The sequence below is a fragment of the Odocoileus virginianus genome, chromosome 4 (assembly GCF_023699985.2).
Source record: "Odocoileus virginianus isolate 20LAN1187 ecotype Illinois chromosome 4, Ovbor_1.2, whole genome shotgun sequence".
NCBI classification, from domain to species: domain Eukaryota; kingdom Metazoa; phylum Chordata; class Mammalia; order Artiodactyla; family Cervidae; genus Odocoileus; species Odocoileus virginianus.
This window is the reverse complement of record NC_069677.1, coordinates 1,939,596-1,957,187: the sequence shown is the minus strand read 5'-3', so window position 1 is coordinate 1,957,187 and position 17,592 is coordinate 1,939,596. Positions and strand designations below refer to the sequence as shown.

Sequence of the window (17,592 nt, the reverse complement as noted above, 5' to 3'; positions counted from 1 at the left end):
TCCCTACTGAGTTTATTTTTCCAGCCACACAGATTCTGGTTAATTTCTGAAGATTTCTCATCATAACCAAGATGATTATTTTCCAGAATTAGTAGAGGTCTCTCTTTTCAGAGGACTGCTCGATGAATCTCAGTATAGAGTCACCCTACATAAAAGTCCTGTATTCTGTGTTTCATTTTCACCCAGTTTCACCCACCAAGGACTCCAAGCAACTGGATCCTCTTTGGGTAGATGACTAATTCCATAACAGATGAAAATGTAACTTTTTCATAAAGCAGTTAAATAAGCTAGCTCCTGAGAAGCAGATTCCCAGCTTCATGTCAGATGTCAATGCAATTTAGGACAGAGTATTTTCCCTATCCATATTTCTTTAAAAAAAAAAAAAAAAAAGGACTTTGATTTTTTTGCTTTGATACTTAAGGTCAGAATTTAAAAAGCTAAATGAATTCCAGTCTTTAAACTCCCAGAATTATATTCAGCTAGTTCAAGTCTAAAATGTACTATCAACAGTGCAGTGCTAGTAATTACGGCCTTTCTGGGGCCCCAGTGAGTGTGAACCTGTGGCTTTTCTGCGCTGTGGCCTCTGGTCTCCATCCGCATTCCTTCAGCAGCTTCTGCCTGCTCCTGCTCGGGTGCCTTGAGCCATGAGCACACCATTTAATCAGTGGTGTATGAAAATGGACCCAGTACAGTCAGCAATAGCTAGGCCAAAATCGATTGGCTATTTTTAAAATGAAAAAAAAAAAAAAGAGGATAGAAAATTGCTCTTTTAATCTAGGTAATTCAAATCGTGCCTGCTTGCTTTCCACCTGTAGCTAAGTTCAGGCAAGAGCATTCAGAATGATGATAGTACTTCTTTGTCCTTCTTTATTTGTGCTTATCCAGTTGGGGTAAAAGTGCCGGGGTATCTTCAGAACTCAGTTTTCACATTCATATAGAGAAAGCCTGTGCTTTTTTCCTCCTAGCAAAAAAAAAAAAAAAAAAAAATTATCTTCCCTTTTGTCCCATCTTAAAAGATTTGAATAAAAGCAGAATACTGTCAATTTGTCCTGCCTTTTTGTTTCTTTCCTGCCATGAAATCATATCTGACTGTGGCTTCCCAGTGTGCTGTGTTGGGCAGCCTTGTGATGTATGAAAGTGAGGACCGTGATTGCATTAAGGAAGCAAACCAGGAGGATAGAGTGCTGCCCTCCCACTAGGCAGTCTCTGTTTCAGTTGGTGAGGAGCTGTTTTTCCCACAGACATTTTTTAACCTCTGGGTCTCTCTCTCTCTCTCTTTTTAATATATTACCAACCAATGAAATTAATTTTTTAAAGAAAACTGTCCTTTGTTTTTCAAAGTGCAAGAGGGGATGGGGAAGTGGGAATGCACTGGCAGGTTTTTTCTATAGCATTGATTTGTAACCAACAAAGGAAATGTCTACTTATGAGACACAAATCAATGCAACCAGACTATGAAAGTACAAACAGGGATGTGAGAAAATTATTCAATCATTAGTCTTCTAAGGATTTTCAAAACATGGAGTCTTTTGACTATTCCAATACCAAAAAAAAAAAAAAAAGGTGAATCGCTAGAAGGAAGGGAGATCATGATGACAGGTTCTAATTCTGTCAAGGTTTTTCTGCCATGATGATGGAAATGTCAGGCAAGGTTATAAGGTTCCTAAAAGATTAGCAACCTTGTGAATGAATATCAGAACTCATTAACCATGTCTGTTGTGGAGGATGGGTGGAACTTCTGCTTTAGTGTTCATAACCTTGGCTGATGTAAAATTGATAGTTTGTTGCAAACTCTCTTGATCCAAACATAATGTCTAACAAATAGTTCTCACACTTAGTGTTTCTTTTTATCATATAAGCACTATAAAAAAAACCCACAATATATCACACAAGTGAAAATGTAACTCTCAAAAGCTACAGATGTTTATTTTATAGAACTTCACTAGTTCAGATAAACTGGGAAAGAGAGACCAATCTGAACTGGCTGAAAGTATGAATCATGTAATATTTTAATGTGATTTGAACTGACATTTCAAAGTGTTCACAGGTAGAGTTTCTTAAACATTGATATCAATAAATAAGAATTGTCAGTAGCATATAAAGTATGAGTATTTTTCAATATTTTAAGTTTTCGTTTTTCTCTCCTATAAGTTAAACATGGTTCTCCTCCCTCCCTCCCAACAGTTTAACAGTATTAGTTTACTTTGAAATCCTATTTTCAGAGATTAGGAAAAAGGTAAATTTCAACAAAATACCTATCCCAACTATCACAGATTGTGAATTACAGTGATTTCTTCTTTAGGGGAAAGGGAAAATGGATGATCAGATGTTATTAATACATTTCTGAATGCTTAAGTTAACATAAACAGCTTTATAGTTTTTTAATGTTTTTCTAATATTCAGTAAGGCCAGAGTCCTATTCAAAATATAGGAAAAAAATTAAAAGTCCAGAGAAATTTTCTAACTTGACTATACTTTTGCTTCCATCCCTATGATGCAGTTAATTAACAAGACTCTCCCATCTTATCCTTAAAAAATGTGTTATTTCTTTACTGCTCAATGTTATCATGTTAGTTCCATTGCTTGCAGAAATCAAGGAAGTGAAATGGAATGGATCAGGGACTTAACAAATAAAATGATCAAAAATGGATTTCTGGGTAACCTCTTCAAAAATAAAAACCCTTGCAATAAAAAAGCATAAATGTCACACTGTGTTGTACAATAATATCTGGAAGTCTGATTTCTTGCAGTTCAGACTTCTGAATTACAGTCCTGAACAAAGAAATAAATAAGATCTTCAAACATCAAAATGAGTGTCCCAAAGTTTCCAACCAAACCTTTATAGGTAATATTGTCTCTATAGCACTCATTTATCTGATTTTCCAATCCAAGACAGAGTAGAAAACATACCTACCGTTAAAGGTAAGAAGGAGATGACTTAAAAACTGGGAAAGTGACACTGATGAGCTATGGCCATGGATCATGGGCTGCAGCTCCTGTGGCCATTAGACTGAAAAGTGAGAGAAGAGGCTGATTCACAAGAGAAATAGAAATGTATTTCTGAAAAACAGGAGTAATGGGCCTTTTCAAGGATGACCCTGTATTATAAGAAGAAATATAAATGATAACAGCCTACTATGTTTAAGAAAACAGGGATACATAAAATTTTTCTATTTTTAAAAGAAGTGTAACATATTTTATTGCTTAAAGAGGCAAGTTTGTGTCATTAAAATATATATACATGAACATTTTATTCCCCAGTATAGCTTTTTTTGTTTTTCTTTTTTCAATTTGGAAAAATATAGATATAATTTTGTAGTGACATTAAAAACCAATCTAGCCAAAACTACTCGACAAACACCTTACAAGGAAGGATATTTATTCTTGAATTTTTTTTAGTCTAAATGTATTAAAGATATTCTGTGTCATTGATCTTAGTTACATAATGTATATTGTCATCTGGAGTAAGGCAGAGTTTCTCATATTTAGCTGGTTTACTTTGTAATGCGTCATTATAAGTGACCAAAGGCATGGTACAGGAAGTTGTTTGTGTGTTTTTTCATTGCTTATGCAACTTCCAAGCAGAAAATGTTCTTGAGACCAGATGGTAAAGAGCAGTCAATTGCAAGTTCTATTCTCCAGATGTATTGGTGTTTCATGTCTTCTTGAAGTCAGTTCAAATACATTTGTAAATTCAAGTCTTAACTTTTAGTAACTCTTTCAGTTCTGCTAGCCCCTATTTCAACTGACCAAGAATTCAACTAGAATATTGATTACAGGCTCTCTGCAGCATTTGTACCATGGAGTGGCAATGCCATGGCCACATAATTCAGCCGGGTAAAAGTTCATCACATGTGCTTTTGCATGTATCTGGTCACTGAACTACAATGAGAGCTATGTGTTTATGTTTATGGTACCAAACCTCTTTTCAACTTGATCCTTTCCAAGAGTGCACTTTGTAAAAGACAATTTAAAAAATTCTTTTACCCGCTGTTTCTACTTGGCGTGTAGGTTATTTTTTCTTTTTTTTTTTAATATGCTCAGCAATTTGGGAGTTTGCTTGGAACACAGATGAGTTAAGAGAAAAAGCTGTTTTTCAAAAAATGTCTCTAGTGAGTAAAAATGAAGATACTATATCTGAATGAATGTGAAAAGTTGTCCCCTTGTATATTTTTAAAGCTTCCCAAACCATCCCCAGTTCTCAGCCAAATGCAACCTACCCAGATTGTCTTCAGGAAAGTAGCAATTCACAGAGATTTGCAGTTACCCGTATATCAAACTGTACTCCCTCTCCAGTCCCTGCTCACAGCTCCACCATTTTAGAATATGGTGAGATATGCCAGAGCCCTACCATCTGTTTAATGGGCTAATTATGTTTACCACATGCCTACTTCACAGGAATACCATGGGTGAGGTTGCCAAACATCATACAAATATATATGTTTGTATATATAGATATAAAAATATACACATAAATAAAATCATATACATGTATAACAGCATCCAGCATTCCTTAGCTTCATTCAGTCTTTTACTATCAAAATATATCATGGCCCATCACTTAAGCTCAGCTAGGCGCTGGCAGAGTTTATCATAGTGTGTGGCATGGCCACTGGACTGAGGGGGGGTAGGGGGAGATGAAATTCAGATTTTATACACACACCTCTGTCTTTGCCTTTTTACTCTGTGCCCCATTTTCTTTCTAATTAAGATCTTGATATTTTAGCTTCATAATTAATGTAATCAAACTTCATGATACTGTGCATTGCTATATCCAGTGTCTTAACTCTTGAGAAAGAATATCTTCCACTTTATTTAAAAAAATAAAAGGTCAGGCAATTCTAAAAAAAAAGTCCCTTCTGTACAAGATGCAATCTTTCTTTACAAGGTTACAACTGTTACTTTATGTACCACAGCTTTTATATCAGACCTCTTCTTAAAGCGAGCTTTCTTTCTCCTTTTATGAGGACCCTGCAACTCTAAAACTTTTTTTCTCTGGTGTTCTCTGAGGACTTCTTAGATATGTGTTTTCAGTGACTCCAGATATTACAAGGGCTAATTATTGATTGCTAGCCATGAAAATTATTCCTGGGTCCCAGTTGGATCAACCTAAGTTGTTTCTTTAAAATGGGGCTTGAGCTAGGTGGGTCTTGAAAGATAGGGAGAATTTTGAGCAGTAAAGGGAGGCAAAGAAAGGGCATTCTAGGTGAGGGGAATCAAACAGCAAAGGAACGGGACACAAATGGAAAAGAACGAGTCATGAGTAACTGGAGTGCCTAGGCAGGATATGATATAAGCTCCAGGTATTGGGTTTTCTGTGTGGCTCCTTTGTCTATGTAAAGCCAGCTCAGCAAGCTCTGGGCCTTCTTGGCTTCAAGGATGCAGTGGCCTGAGAAATATTGGGGAAAATATCCACGTCTGTAGAACAGACCATAAACCCAATATGTAGCATTCCCTGTAATGAAAAAGAATAACAACATACGAAATTATCACTGATAAAACATTTTATTTAGTCTTTTCTAGGATATGGGAGTGTTTTTTTTAAAGCTTTATCCCTGTTAGAATGTTTTCTTATATTCCCTTCACTGAAGTAAATTATTCAAACAGAGCTGTTTTGTTTTATTTGTTTGTTTTTGTTTTTGCAGCTTTATGCTTACCAGGGATTTCATAAACAAGTTGGAAGAGAAAAAATAGCCAGGACATAAATATAGAAATAACCCAATCTGATAAGCTTGCATGAGCATGAGTGAGGGCCTGTGACGAGGATGATTGTGTTTTTATGGTAGGCGTGTGAGTCTGATATGAGAAGAAACAGTGATATGGAAAGAAAGGGAGAGTTGCTTCACTATAATTTTCTCATGTACATAAGGCAAAATGACTTGAAATTTACTGTGTGACTTCTAGAACCCAGAAACCTAAAACTGAATGCGAACCGCATAGTCACAGATCAGGGGAAAGCAACCCTAAGCTGTTTAGCAAAATGAGAGGAAGGGGGAATTACTTTGTCATCTTTCCTTACTTTAAAATCATCAGATGTTTCAACGGAAGGAATCTTAGGGACCATCAGATCCAGCACTCCTGTTTTATGCAAGTGAAAGTGAGATTCAAGAGAAGTTTGATGACTTGTCTTATCTAAGTGAGTGAGTGAGTGAGTGATAATCACTCAATTGTGTCTGTTTACAACCCCATGGACTGTAGCCTGCCAGGCTCCTCTGTCCATGGAATTCTCCAGGCAAGAATACTGGAGTGGGTTGCCATTTCCTTCTCCAGTGTCTTATCTAAGGCACTTGACAAACATGACTGGGGACCCACGTCATCTGATCTATAGTCAGATGCCTTCCAACCAAGTGGGCCGTCATTTCTTCAGTTTCTATGCAGTCATTTTGGAGAATTCTAACTGCCTTATCCAAACCATGACTTTGTGTGTCATGGTTATCAATGAGCTCCTTAAGTAATTGCTTTGAAGTTGATTTTGTTTATTTCTTTATACTTGGCTGTGCTGGGTCTTCGTTGCTGCTCAAGGGCTTTCTCTAGTTGCAGAGGCTTCTCTTCATTGCGATGTGTGGGCTTCTTATAGCTGCGGCTTCTCTTGTCTTGGAGCATGGGCTCTAGGGCACGCAGGCTTTAGCATTTGGGGCATGAGAGCTCAGTAGTTGTGGCTCGCCAGCTCTAGAGCACTAGCACAGTAGTTGTGGTGCACAGGCTTACTTGCTCTGCGGCAGGTGGGATCTTCCCAGAGCAGGGATCCAACTCACGTCCTCTGCATTGGCAGGCACATTCTTAACCACTGAACCACCAAGGAAGCACTGAAGTTGATTTTAAAATAATAAATTACTGGATTCTTAGAAATGGTTCTAAAATGTAAGACAGGTTCTCAGAAGTATTCTGGGATTCCCAGGTGACACTTGTGGTAAAGAACCCCCTTGCCAATGCAGGAGATATAGGAGACGCGGGTTTGATCCCTGGGTTGGAAAGATCCCCTGGAGGAGAAAATGACAACCCACTTCAGTATTCCTGCCTGGAGAATCCCATGGACAGAGGAGCCTGGCAGGTTACAGTCCATAGGGTTGCAAAGAGTTTGACACGACTGAAGTGACTTAGCATGTACAGAAGTATTCTGAGTATTCTACAAACACAGAGAAGCTCACTACATAAGTATAGATGCCTCTTCTTTAAAAAAAAAATTGTTCCTATAAAAATGGCTTGATCATATTATTAGGTGTTTAAAGGTTAATAGAATTCTAGGAACTTGTTGGAATGCATAAATAGGTCAAACCAGATCTGCTTAGGTATCCCCTCTGAATTGTCCCTGATACTGGTGGTTTAGTTCTTAAATCACGTCTGACTCTTGCAACCCCATGGACTGTAGCCCCTCTGGCTCGTTTGTCCATGGGATTTCCCAGGCAAGAATACTGGAATGGGTTACTATTTCCTTCTCCAGGGGATCTTCCCCACCCAGGGATCGAACCCACATCTCCTGCATTGCAAGTGGATTCTTTACCACTGAGTCAACAGGCATTCCCCATTCCCTGAATTGTCCCCGAAATGTTCTTAAACTGATGTGCTTTTGCAAGGAAGCTCTTCCCACTGCCATCACTATCACGAGTTCCTTTTCTCATCTGCACGGCCAGGTACTACATACTGATTGCCTATCAGGTTTTTTTTTTTTTTTTTAATGCTGTACTTGGTATTTTACTGATATTTTGTTCAGTGTTAAAAGAGAAAGAACACGGTGAGAGTCTGGCATAGTCCAGCTCCCTTCTATGAATAAAAGGTCCATCACTGACAATAGGCATTCAATAAATACTTATTGAAAGGGGGAAAAAGCATCCATCTTTTCTCTATTAAAAAAAAAATCTCTGGGTCATTTGAAAATATTACCTCTGAACTTCTGATATACAGTGTCATGTGGTTTGTTGCACTGTATATGGTTATGATCTGCTTGTCAGCCACAATCCAGAATATTCTTACTATTGCAATGCAAAATAATATAACAATCCACTCTTACATTTTAAATGTGTCTGGTCCCCCAAGTCCTAATTCGAATGCCAAACACACCATTGTGAAGAGTGACCTGAAATTTCAGGTGGGTGTAATCACTTCGCAGTTTTGTACAAGAGCCTGGCTTTTGAGGCTAAGAAGAGGAGAAGAGGCAAACCACCTGCTCTTCCAGAAACAGGAATCATTCAACAGTGCATTCACAGTAGGTAGAGGGAAAAGCCTCTCCTGAAAGAAACTGTGGTGTCTCATGGCTGTTTTTATTAAAACATCTAGTCCACTAACATACCAGCTTTAAGAGCAATTTAATTCACAAAATGAATGAAGTAAGAGTCTAGCCCCATCAGTTACCTTCCACTGCTGTTATGTGGGGGTGACTTAATGGTCAAGACCTCTACTTTCTGCATTTGGATATTCATGAGAAAAATCTAGAACCCATTTCCTTCAGAAACCCTGTCCACATGGCACACAGCAAAGACTACTAGACAGCAGTAGTTAGAGGTTTTATATATACTCCCGCCAGGTTTGCAGGCAGCGGTATGGGACATTAGTCATCTTCCTTTGTACTCCTCTCTTCTCGTATATTATTTTTCTTTCTCTTCTTTCCTCCTCTTATTCACAAATCTTTTGCTTATGGGTGTGAGATGTTTTCCAAAAGGAAATAGACAGAATAAATTCTATTTTGAGGGCACACACAGCCATCCTGACACATAACTATATCCATATGCCTTTTGTATTCCTAGATAGCTGAAGAGACTACAGAATAACCCAGGTGCTGGTCCTCAAAGTGGGTGTGTCCTAGGGCATTCTTCGGTTTGAAATAGCCAAGCTCACTGTTTCATGTTACTGAACAATCAAAACAGAGAACATTTTCCTTCTGTGGTCCTAGCCCAGATGAGTGACTGGATGTAGCCTGTCGATGATTTTCCAAGAAGTCCTCCCTTGGTCCAACTTCTCTGATATCTAGAGCTATTGGGCTCCTGGGAATGCATACTCCAAAAACATATCCTGAATTGATTTTTCTCAAGATGGTCATGATAAGGAAATGGAGACATGCATGATTCAAATTTAGATTATTTTTTTCTCATACACTTTTTAGCTTGCTAGAGCCTTTTTTTTTTTTTTCCTTCTCAATCAAATGAATGTTTTAAAGGAAAACTTACATTCGTAATTTTTGAGTCATTCCTTTCAGCCTGTCCTCTTATTTTGCTTTTTGGTCATCACCTTAATGGGCAGTGGAGTGGGGGTCATGTATGAAAAGACCTCATCTTGACCTACAAAGCAGAGATTATGTTCATGGGAAAAACACTAGTCTTCAGGTGTGAGGTTCTCCATCCCAAAGGCAGTGACTCAGGAAATAGCACCCAGCAAAGCATTGCCTGCAGAGTGGGACACTGCTGCCATGTTTTCAGTTGCTTTTCACTCTTCAGAATTTTGCATAATGACTATAGCCAGGAACCTTTAAGATATCTTTCTCTGGTCACACAGAAAGGACAGGAGAAAAAGTTCTGGCAAGATTAAACCTACCTGCTGTAAGCTAGTTTCAAATTCAGTAAAATTTCTACTTCCCAGCCCCTGCACTCCCTCCTGTCTTTGGAGTCTGGGGGTTTTATACAGTCATAGAATGCTAGAGGAAGTATGTTTGGATTCCTTACTGTTTCATATACTTTAAAGAAGAATGCTTGATTCTTACAATCTATAAAACTTACTTTAGTTAAACATGTTGGTCCTCAGGTCCTGTGATGCATGATTATTCAATATGTTTTAAAATCCTCCGAAGTCAGACACATGTCCCCTTTTTCCCTCTGCCTCCTCCCTGCCTGCCTTACTTTACTGTGAGTAGTGTGTGTGTGTGTGTGTGTGTGTGTGTGTGTGTGTGTGTGTGTGTGTGTGTCTGGGAGGAAGACAGACTCTTTACCTGTAAATGGCTTGCTATTATTAGACGTTCAGTTATCAGGGGTTATGTAAGACAATTGAAGCTCTGTTTTTTAACAGAGACATGATTCATGCTGCTTGTAGTAACAGTAACCACCTCGAAACAAGACGGAAACCAGATGCAGACAAAGGCTGGAGAAATCAATGCCGACTCAGTACAGCCACTCTGCTGATACCCTCTGTCTTTCAATCAGAGCACTTAGGTTATCCAGGGGGAGGCTCCTGCTCTTTTGGGATCTATTCTGTCTCCTGGGGCTGCCAGGTGAAGTCACATGGGATGGAGCTGTGTGTGCAGGAGAAAGCTGGGCCTGGGGAGCAGGGAGGTCTGACCGCCTTACCCCTCTTCCTGTACTGCCCTCCCCAGGTCTCCCCAGTGTTTCAGACACACCTGGAGGAGCAGTGGTTGTCACCTACAGGGTGGCTCAGGATTCTCTGTGGCTTCTACTCAGCAAAGCTGGAACTTGAACATTTGGCTCACCTACTCAAGTTAACTTCACTTCGGTGACACTGTGCAGCTCCCTGGAAGGGGAGAGGTTTGAGCCTCTGCCAGTGCTCTGTTATAGCTTATCCCCAAACCTGAGTGGAAGTGGACTGGCTGTATGTGTGGACACACACAGAGGCCCTTCCCTAATCCCTCCAGTGGCCATTCTTTGAGACTATGTTGATTCCATAGTTCACAGAATGCAAAGCACTTCAGTGTTCATCAGCTTATTTTAGCTCACAACTTTGGGAGATAGGCCACACACACATTATTAACCAATATCATTTTACAGGTGAAAGATTTCATGGCTAAGGAGGCAATTATGTCATTCATTGTTTCCTCATTCATGATTTTATAAGACTCAGAAAGAAAAGTTAGTGACTTGACCAAGATCACACAACTAGTATTTATCAGATCCAGGAGGACAAGGTATTTCTGATTCCCCACCTCGTGCTCTACTTCTCAGATTCACCACAAAGCTTGTTGGCAGCCATGGACACTTTGGGTGATAAAAGAGGATTTTCTGCTGAAAATCACGTTTTTTAGATTAAACTGTACTGCTCATTAGCTGGGCAACTTTACTCTCCCTCCCCAGCCCTAATCTTCTCATATATGTAAACTCATGGTGGAGAGAATTCACTTTTAAAAAGTGTCCATGGAAGTATCACATAAGCTTTGATGTGTCTAACTCAATTCAAAGATTGCCAATAGTATCCCCTTGTCTCTACCACGAATGACAACAGGAGAAAGATGTAGAGATCTCAGATTTCACGTAGAATATAAAAGTTAACTATTTTTACCACAAAGAGAAGAAATTAAGATACTGTACTGCAGAAACTGCCCATGGTTCTCAGATGGCAGCAACCTTGACCTGGTGGCCTAGGACACATTCAAAAGTCAGGTCACCCTTCATTTTCACTCTCAAATGTGTAAATTGTCCAGAACGGCAACTCTGAACAGGGGCATGACAGGAAAATAGCTAAGCCATTTAGCTTCACCAACCCAGTAATCTCCCACAATAAAAATTCCAGTTTTAAAAATGCTTATTTATTGATTATTGCTACTAATACTCTCATACATTGTTATGAATTTTAATGAAGGACCAACACAGAATTTTCTATTATAGCATTTTTTACCTTTATTCTACTATTTTCATACATTATATAATACAATCTGTACCTATTTTGAAGTAAGCCTAAGTAAAACATTCTCGTTTGTAGTTTTTAATTAGATCTTTGGTTTGCATACCACTTTTTATCCAGAAAGACAGCAAAATATTTCACAAGCTGTACCTTAATGAAATGCATTTTCTCCTCTACCAAAATGTGAAAATCATAAGTTGCTGCAGTTTTAAGGGAGAAAGATATACTCTGTTTCTCTCATAATCAAACTCCCTGACTAGGCATCAAGAGAACAAATTTCTAGTCCTAGCCTCACTGCAAGCTCACTATTAGGGAATCCATTAAGTCTTAACTTCAGATAACATCTAATTTGAAAAACTCAAAGCTTAATATCTGGTTATTGCAGACCTACCTGAGACTTAAAACCTGCTCAGCAGCCCATGTGATTGGGCAGTAAAGGAGCTTTACGGGAATGAGCCAGTTCATTGGGGCTACAAGTTGTGCTGGTGGCAGCCAGATTGTCTTGACATCTTCAGTGCAATGTGTCTTGAGACTGACCCGAAGAATTAGAGATGGGAAGCCACCTGGAAGGCAGGAGCACATTTGGTCCATTGTCATCTTGCTAGTGATTACCACCCTGCAGAATGGCATACTCTGGATTCCAGCGCTGAGACAAGGAGCAGTGATAATCCTCTCATGAGACTGACTTCCTTCTGTAGAAAAAAGAGGCTTGTTTTTACCATCTAGATACCATGATACAATGATTGTGAATAATGATTGCATCACTAGTAGAGAGGCATTTGTTCCACTGGTTTTGGATTATTTTAGCTTTCTCTTTATTTGCTGTCAATTAATGCATAGTCTCATCTTAACCTTAAGGACAGAGCTGCCTTTGCTCTTCTAGATCTGGTTTTCATCTCCCCAAAGCATACAAGTTTCTATTTATGGAGGTGATAATGGCAATAGTGAATGGTGCTTCTTCCCCACAAGGTGGTGGTATACTCACCTGGGCCTTTAGCATATTAAATTGTCTCCATAGCTACAGAAATCAAGTATTTACCTAACATACCCCAGTGTTAACTATCTCTGTTCCTGACTACTATTAACATGATTATAACCCCCTAGTATTGCAACAAAGGGTGACCCTGGGTGCTGGAATTTTTGTAATATGTAAACCAAGGTCCATGTCCTAGAGAATTTGCATTCTTACCAAGTGATAGAGGCAACAGGGGTTAAACTATAACCATTTACCTAAGTGTTATTATACGAGTAGCAGAGGTCAACTTGGGCTTAAGCAATTTTCCTAAGTTACATGATTTGATATAGGCCTTGAAGGAAGGAAAGCTCTAGATGAGAAAAAGATCATAGAGGCCTTGCCAACAGCCAAAATGGTATGTTCAGGGGCTCAGAGATACAAACGTGCTTAGTCTTTCTGACATTCTGTAAGTTAACTAGGTTAAACCAAATCAAGTATTGAAGGAAAGGAAATCTGAGAGGGCTTATTTGATATAGATTCAGTGAACTAACATACCCAGGCTAATGAGTTTAGAACCAGGAGAAATCTACTAAAGCATCTTTTCTCTAAGCATATTCTGAAGTTACTAAATGTGCCATTAGAAAAACTGGGGAATAAGGGGTGGGTCTGTAATCCTATAAGTTTGGACAATGTGCATTTTGAGTTTATAAGAGAGGCATATAGTATTCAGTGTTTCCTGTATTTATTTGACTAAAGGACTTTTTTGAGGTTCATCTTGAAGTTCTAGTGTTCTATAAAACTCACTTTGAGATACACCACCTGAAAAGATTTTGAAGGGCAAGAGCAGATGACAGAGAAAAATATTATACTTTATGATCAATTTAGTACTGTTGTGAGTGAATATGTCTTTAAGTACAGAGGAAAATACCAATGATGGAACCAAATGAGTGAGTGAAAGTTGCTCAGTCGTGTCCAACTGTTTTGCAACCCCATGGACTGTAGCCCACCAGTCTCCTCAGTGTATGGGAATTCCTAGGCAGAATACTAGAGTGGGTTGCCATTACTTTCTCCAGGGGATCTTCCTGACCCAGGAATTGAACCAGTGTCTCCTGCATTGAAGGCAGATTCTGAGCTACCATCTGAGCTACCAGGGAAGCCCAAAGGGAAGGAGAGGATAACCTCCAAGATAGGAGGAGATTGTAGAAAAGGTATCGATATATCTTAAGGAAACAACATGAGAAAACTTCAGAGATATTGGAGATGGAGGTGAGCGCTTGTGAGCTTACCACACTAGATGGTCTGTTTCCTCTTACTAATGTAGGAGGCAAGATCATCAACTGAAAAAGAGAAAGAAGAATGAGACTTGATAAAGTAAAACATATGAGGAAAAACTACTGTAGGCTTGTACTTAGAAGCAACACTAAGCAGGAGTGAGATTACAGATGGTATGCAGATGTAGAGTTTTGAACTAAGAGTGGCAGGAAATGATGAGTGGTGATACGGATTCGTGATTGAATAACGTAAGAAGAGGCCCTGTACATAGAAAATTGGGGGAGCAAGGAAATCTGGAGAGTTACTGAGAATAGTGTTGAAATGGTTGGTCCTGGGGTAAGGTCAGAATGAACAGACATTTAGTGAAGTCAGCAAAAGCCTACTAATGGACCAGGTGAAAAGTGAAGTTTCTTTAGGCATTAAGGAAGGGAAGTTCTCAAGCTAAGGCTGGAACATTTGAGATCAAATGGGAGGCTTCAGAAGAATAATTTGGAATGAGAATGAGGGCCAAAAAGTAGCTAGAAAAATGATGATAAAGATTTGTTGAACAAAACATGGTAATGGGTTTGGATTGATGTAGTAATCAAAGTAAGGAAGGAAAACATAAATCAAGTAGAGAAGGTTTTGGAAAAGGTTAAAAAAAGACTTAAGGTGGCAATAGTGGACCATGATGGAGAATCTAATACCATAAGTCTATGATGAGGACCTCAAATGAACAGCAGTGGAATGAAAGCAGGAGAGCAGCTGTTTAGCAATCACAAGCTTGGTGTAGGTTAAGCCCCAGAGCACTGTGCTTAAAATCTGGCCCTAGAGCCCTGCTTTGCTACCCTCTAGCATCATGATCTATGGCAAAAAAAAAACTTCACCTTTCTTAAACATCAGTTTCCTCATGAGTAAAATCAGAAAATTCCCACATCCGAAGAGTGAGTGTAAGAGACAAGTTGTTGTCCAGCTGTTTGCAACCTCATGGACTGCAGTACACCAGGCTTTCCTGTCCATCACCATCTCCACCAGCTTGCTCAAACTCATGTCCATTAAGTTGGTGATGCCATCCAATCGTCTCATCCTCTGTCATCCCCTTCTCCTCCCGCCTTCAATCTTTCCCAGCATCAGGGTCTTTTCTAATGAGTCAGCTCTTTGCATGAGGTGGCCAGAGTGTTGGAGCTTCAGCTTCAGCACCAGTCCTTCCAATGAATATTCAGGATTGATTTCCTTTAGGATTGACTGATTTGATTTCCTTGCAGTCCAAGGGACTCTCAAGAGTCTTCTCCAATACCACAGTTCAAAAGCATCAATTTTTTGGCCCTCAGCCTTCTTTATGGTCCAACAGATAAGTTAAATAATATATTAAAAGTGCCAAGCACAAGACCTGCTGCACAGTAAGCATTTTATAATGGTAGCCACACTACTATGGAGGCTAAAGGAGCAGGGAGAAGAAAGGGGTTTTTGCTTTGGGGACAGTGACAGTATCTCCTTTCAGGTAATGCCATTTTGATGTTTCTCCATTTAGACACAATGCAATGATTATTCCAGAAAATACACTCAGTGCAAGGGGCAAAATATAGATAACTCTGATATAACACCAAGTCATGTGCTGCACCATATATTGTTCTCATGTTGGAATCCTCATTATGGAGTTTAAAGTGACCTTATCACTTGGTCCTGTGGCAGGCTTTCTGGACCAGAAGATTCTAATATCTAATGACTTAGAAAAGGGGTTTCCATCACAAGTATTCATTAAAACCAGAAAAAGTATTATCATATGTATAAGCATTTATAAACATGTTTATATGCATATGTATATATCCCCAAAATCTCTTATTTTAAAAACAAAAATCAACTTTACCTAACAGCACTAAGGTTCCTGGATGAGCAGCTCTTATCAACAGAGTTTGTGAGTTGTCAAAGAGGAATCAACATCTCTGTAGAGAAAATTAGCACAAATTTAAAGGGACAGATAGTGGGACCTTCTATTGGCAGGGCTATCCTAGGAGTCTTCAGGCCATCAGTGATGCTTCTTCTGGACATTGGTATTAACTAGTGGTTCATTAAGGAACCGGACACAACTGAGCGACTGAACTAAACTGACTGAATTAAGGAGCTAAATTTTTTTTAAGTAAAACATTTCCTATAGCATCACAAAGCTGAAGATAGGGTTCCTGATTAGTTTTTCTGGTTATGATACCTCCAGCACCTTATTCATTAAATGGTTTTCTCATCAGTTTCCAAAAAGGTGAGATTGGTGACATAGACTTGGGAATTCCTTTCAGGTAAATAGTTAAAAAGTTAAAAGTCAAATGGATTTCTTTAACAAGTTTAATGGTTTAACAGGTGCATAAGCCACTTAATTCCCCCATCTTTCATCTCAGGGGACTATTAGAGTTTTAAGGGGTTTCCCTGGTGGCTCAGCTGGTAAAGAATCAACCTGCAATGCGGGAGACCTGGGTTCGATCCCTGGGTTGGGAAGATCCCCCAGAGAAGGGAAAGGCTACCCACTCCAGAATTCTGGCCTGGAGAATTCCATGGTCTGTATAATCCATGGGGTAGCAAAAAGTCGGACACAACTGAACAACTTCCACTTTCAGAGTTTTAAAGGACTTTAAAAATCATAAAATCTTTTTCTTGCAGAGGAAAAAGCTGAGCCACTTAGAGGTTAAATGACTCCTCCAAGATCACGTGTCTATGATTTTACTTTATCTTTTCTTATTCTTACTCCTTTTACCTCTCTCCTTTTCCCTCTCATCAATATTCTCTGCCCCCACAACCACCTTTCTGCTGATTATTTCTTGGATTTACCCTTGCTTTATGAAATTTCCTGTGCCTCAAATGAGGAGCTAGTGGGTCTTTGCCAATTAGTAACCCCTCGCCACTAATTCACCACTACATTTGGGGCAAAGAAAGGAGGAAAGTGGAACAATTTTAAATTTACTGTGATCTTTGAGACAGCTCTATCTACACCTGAGAATTGCTGTTAGACAATTAAGATTAGTAAAGCTCATTGAATTTCTCAGAGGAAAGTTGTTATTTGAATTATTACCAGATAATTATTGTTAAAAATAACAATAATGTAAAAAATAGGAACTTTACATGTTAGAGACATTATCATTTTAATTTCCAGTTGGGGGGAGGAAAGCCCTGAGGGATCCAAAAACTTTTTTTTTTCCCATAATGTGCTCTCTGCCAGAAACTGTGATTCTGCCTGATGTCCGATGACTTGACAAACTGGCCCTGAATCAGAAGCTAGTCGTGTCATGTGAACTGGTAGCCAAGTTTTTCAGCTTGAGTTGCTCCTTTGAAAACGACCCTCAGTAGAAAGGTGAGTGTCAGACATAGGACCTGTGGTACCCAGATTGAAGTCATCAGCATCACCTGGGAGCCTGTAGAAATGTAGAATCACAGACTCCATCCCAGACACGCTGGATCAGAAATCCTGGGTGATTCATTTGTTCATCAGAATTTGAGAAAACCACTATAAAGCTTCCTCATCTTCAAATAGTTATTGTTTCAGAAACAATAACTCCTTCCTAGAGAGATCTCACCTGAGATCTATGCTCCCAGTGCTTTCAGTGCCTCTGAACCATCATGGAAACAATATAAACCTCTCTCTTGTGCTGAAATCACAGTGGGAACTAGAAATGTGCTCGTGCTGTGTTGGAGCAGTTGTTGTATAATGAAAAGAGCACAGATTTAGAGTCAGTAAGATGTGGGTTTAAATTCTGGCCTCACACTACCCACAGCTTCCTAATCTTAGAGTAGTTGATTGAGGACTCTGGGTCTCACTTTTCCCCACTTATAAAATGGGTATATTA

The 17,592-nt window shown here is 39.2% G+C and overlaps 1 protein-coding gene across 24 annotated transcripts in view; it reads left to right on the top strand.

The window, feature by feature from the left end:
• The window catches only part of ZBTB20 (zinc finger and BTB domain containing 20), a 1,026,540-nt gene that overhangs the window by 764,747 nt on the left and 244,201 nt on the right, over positions 1-17,592 (top strand). For 4 of the 24 annotated variants that reach the window (XM_070465979.1, XM_070465982.1, XM_070465980.1 and 1 more), the window contains one exon: positions 16,968-17,099. The exons of the other annotated variants lie outside the window; for them this stretch is intronic. The gene's annotated coding sequence lies outside the window, so the exon portion shown is untranslated. The remainder of the gene's footprint in view (positions 1-16,967; positions 17,100-17,592) is intronic. 24 annotated transcript variants of the gene reach the window in all.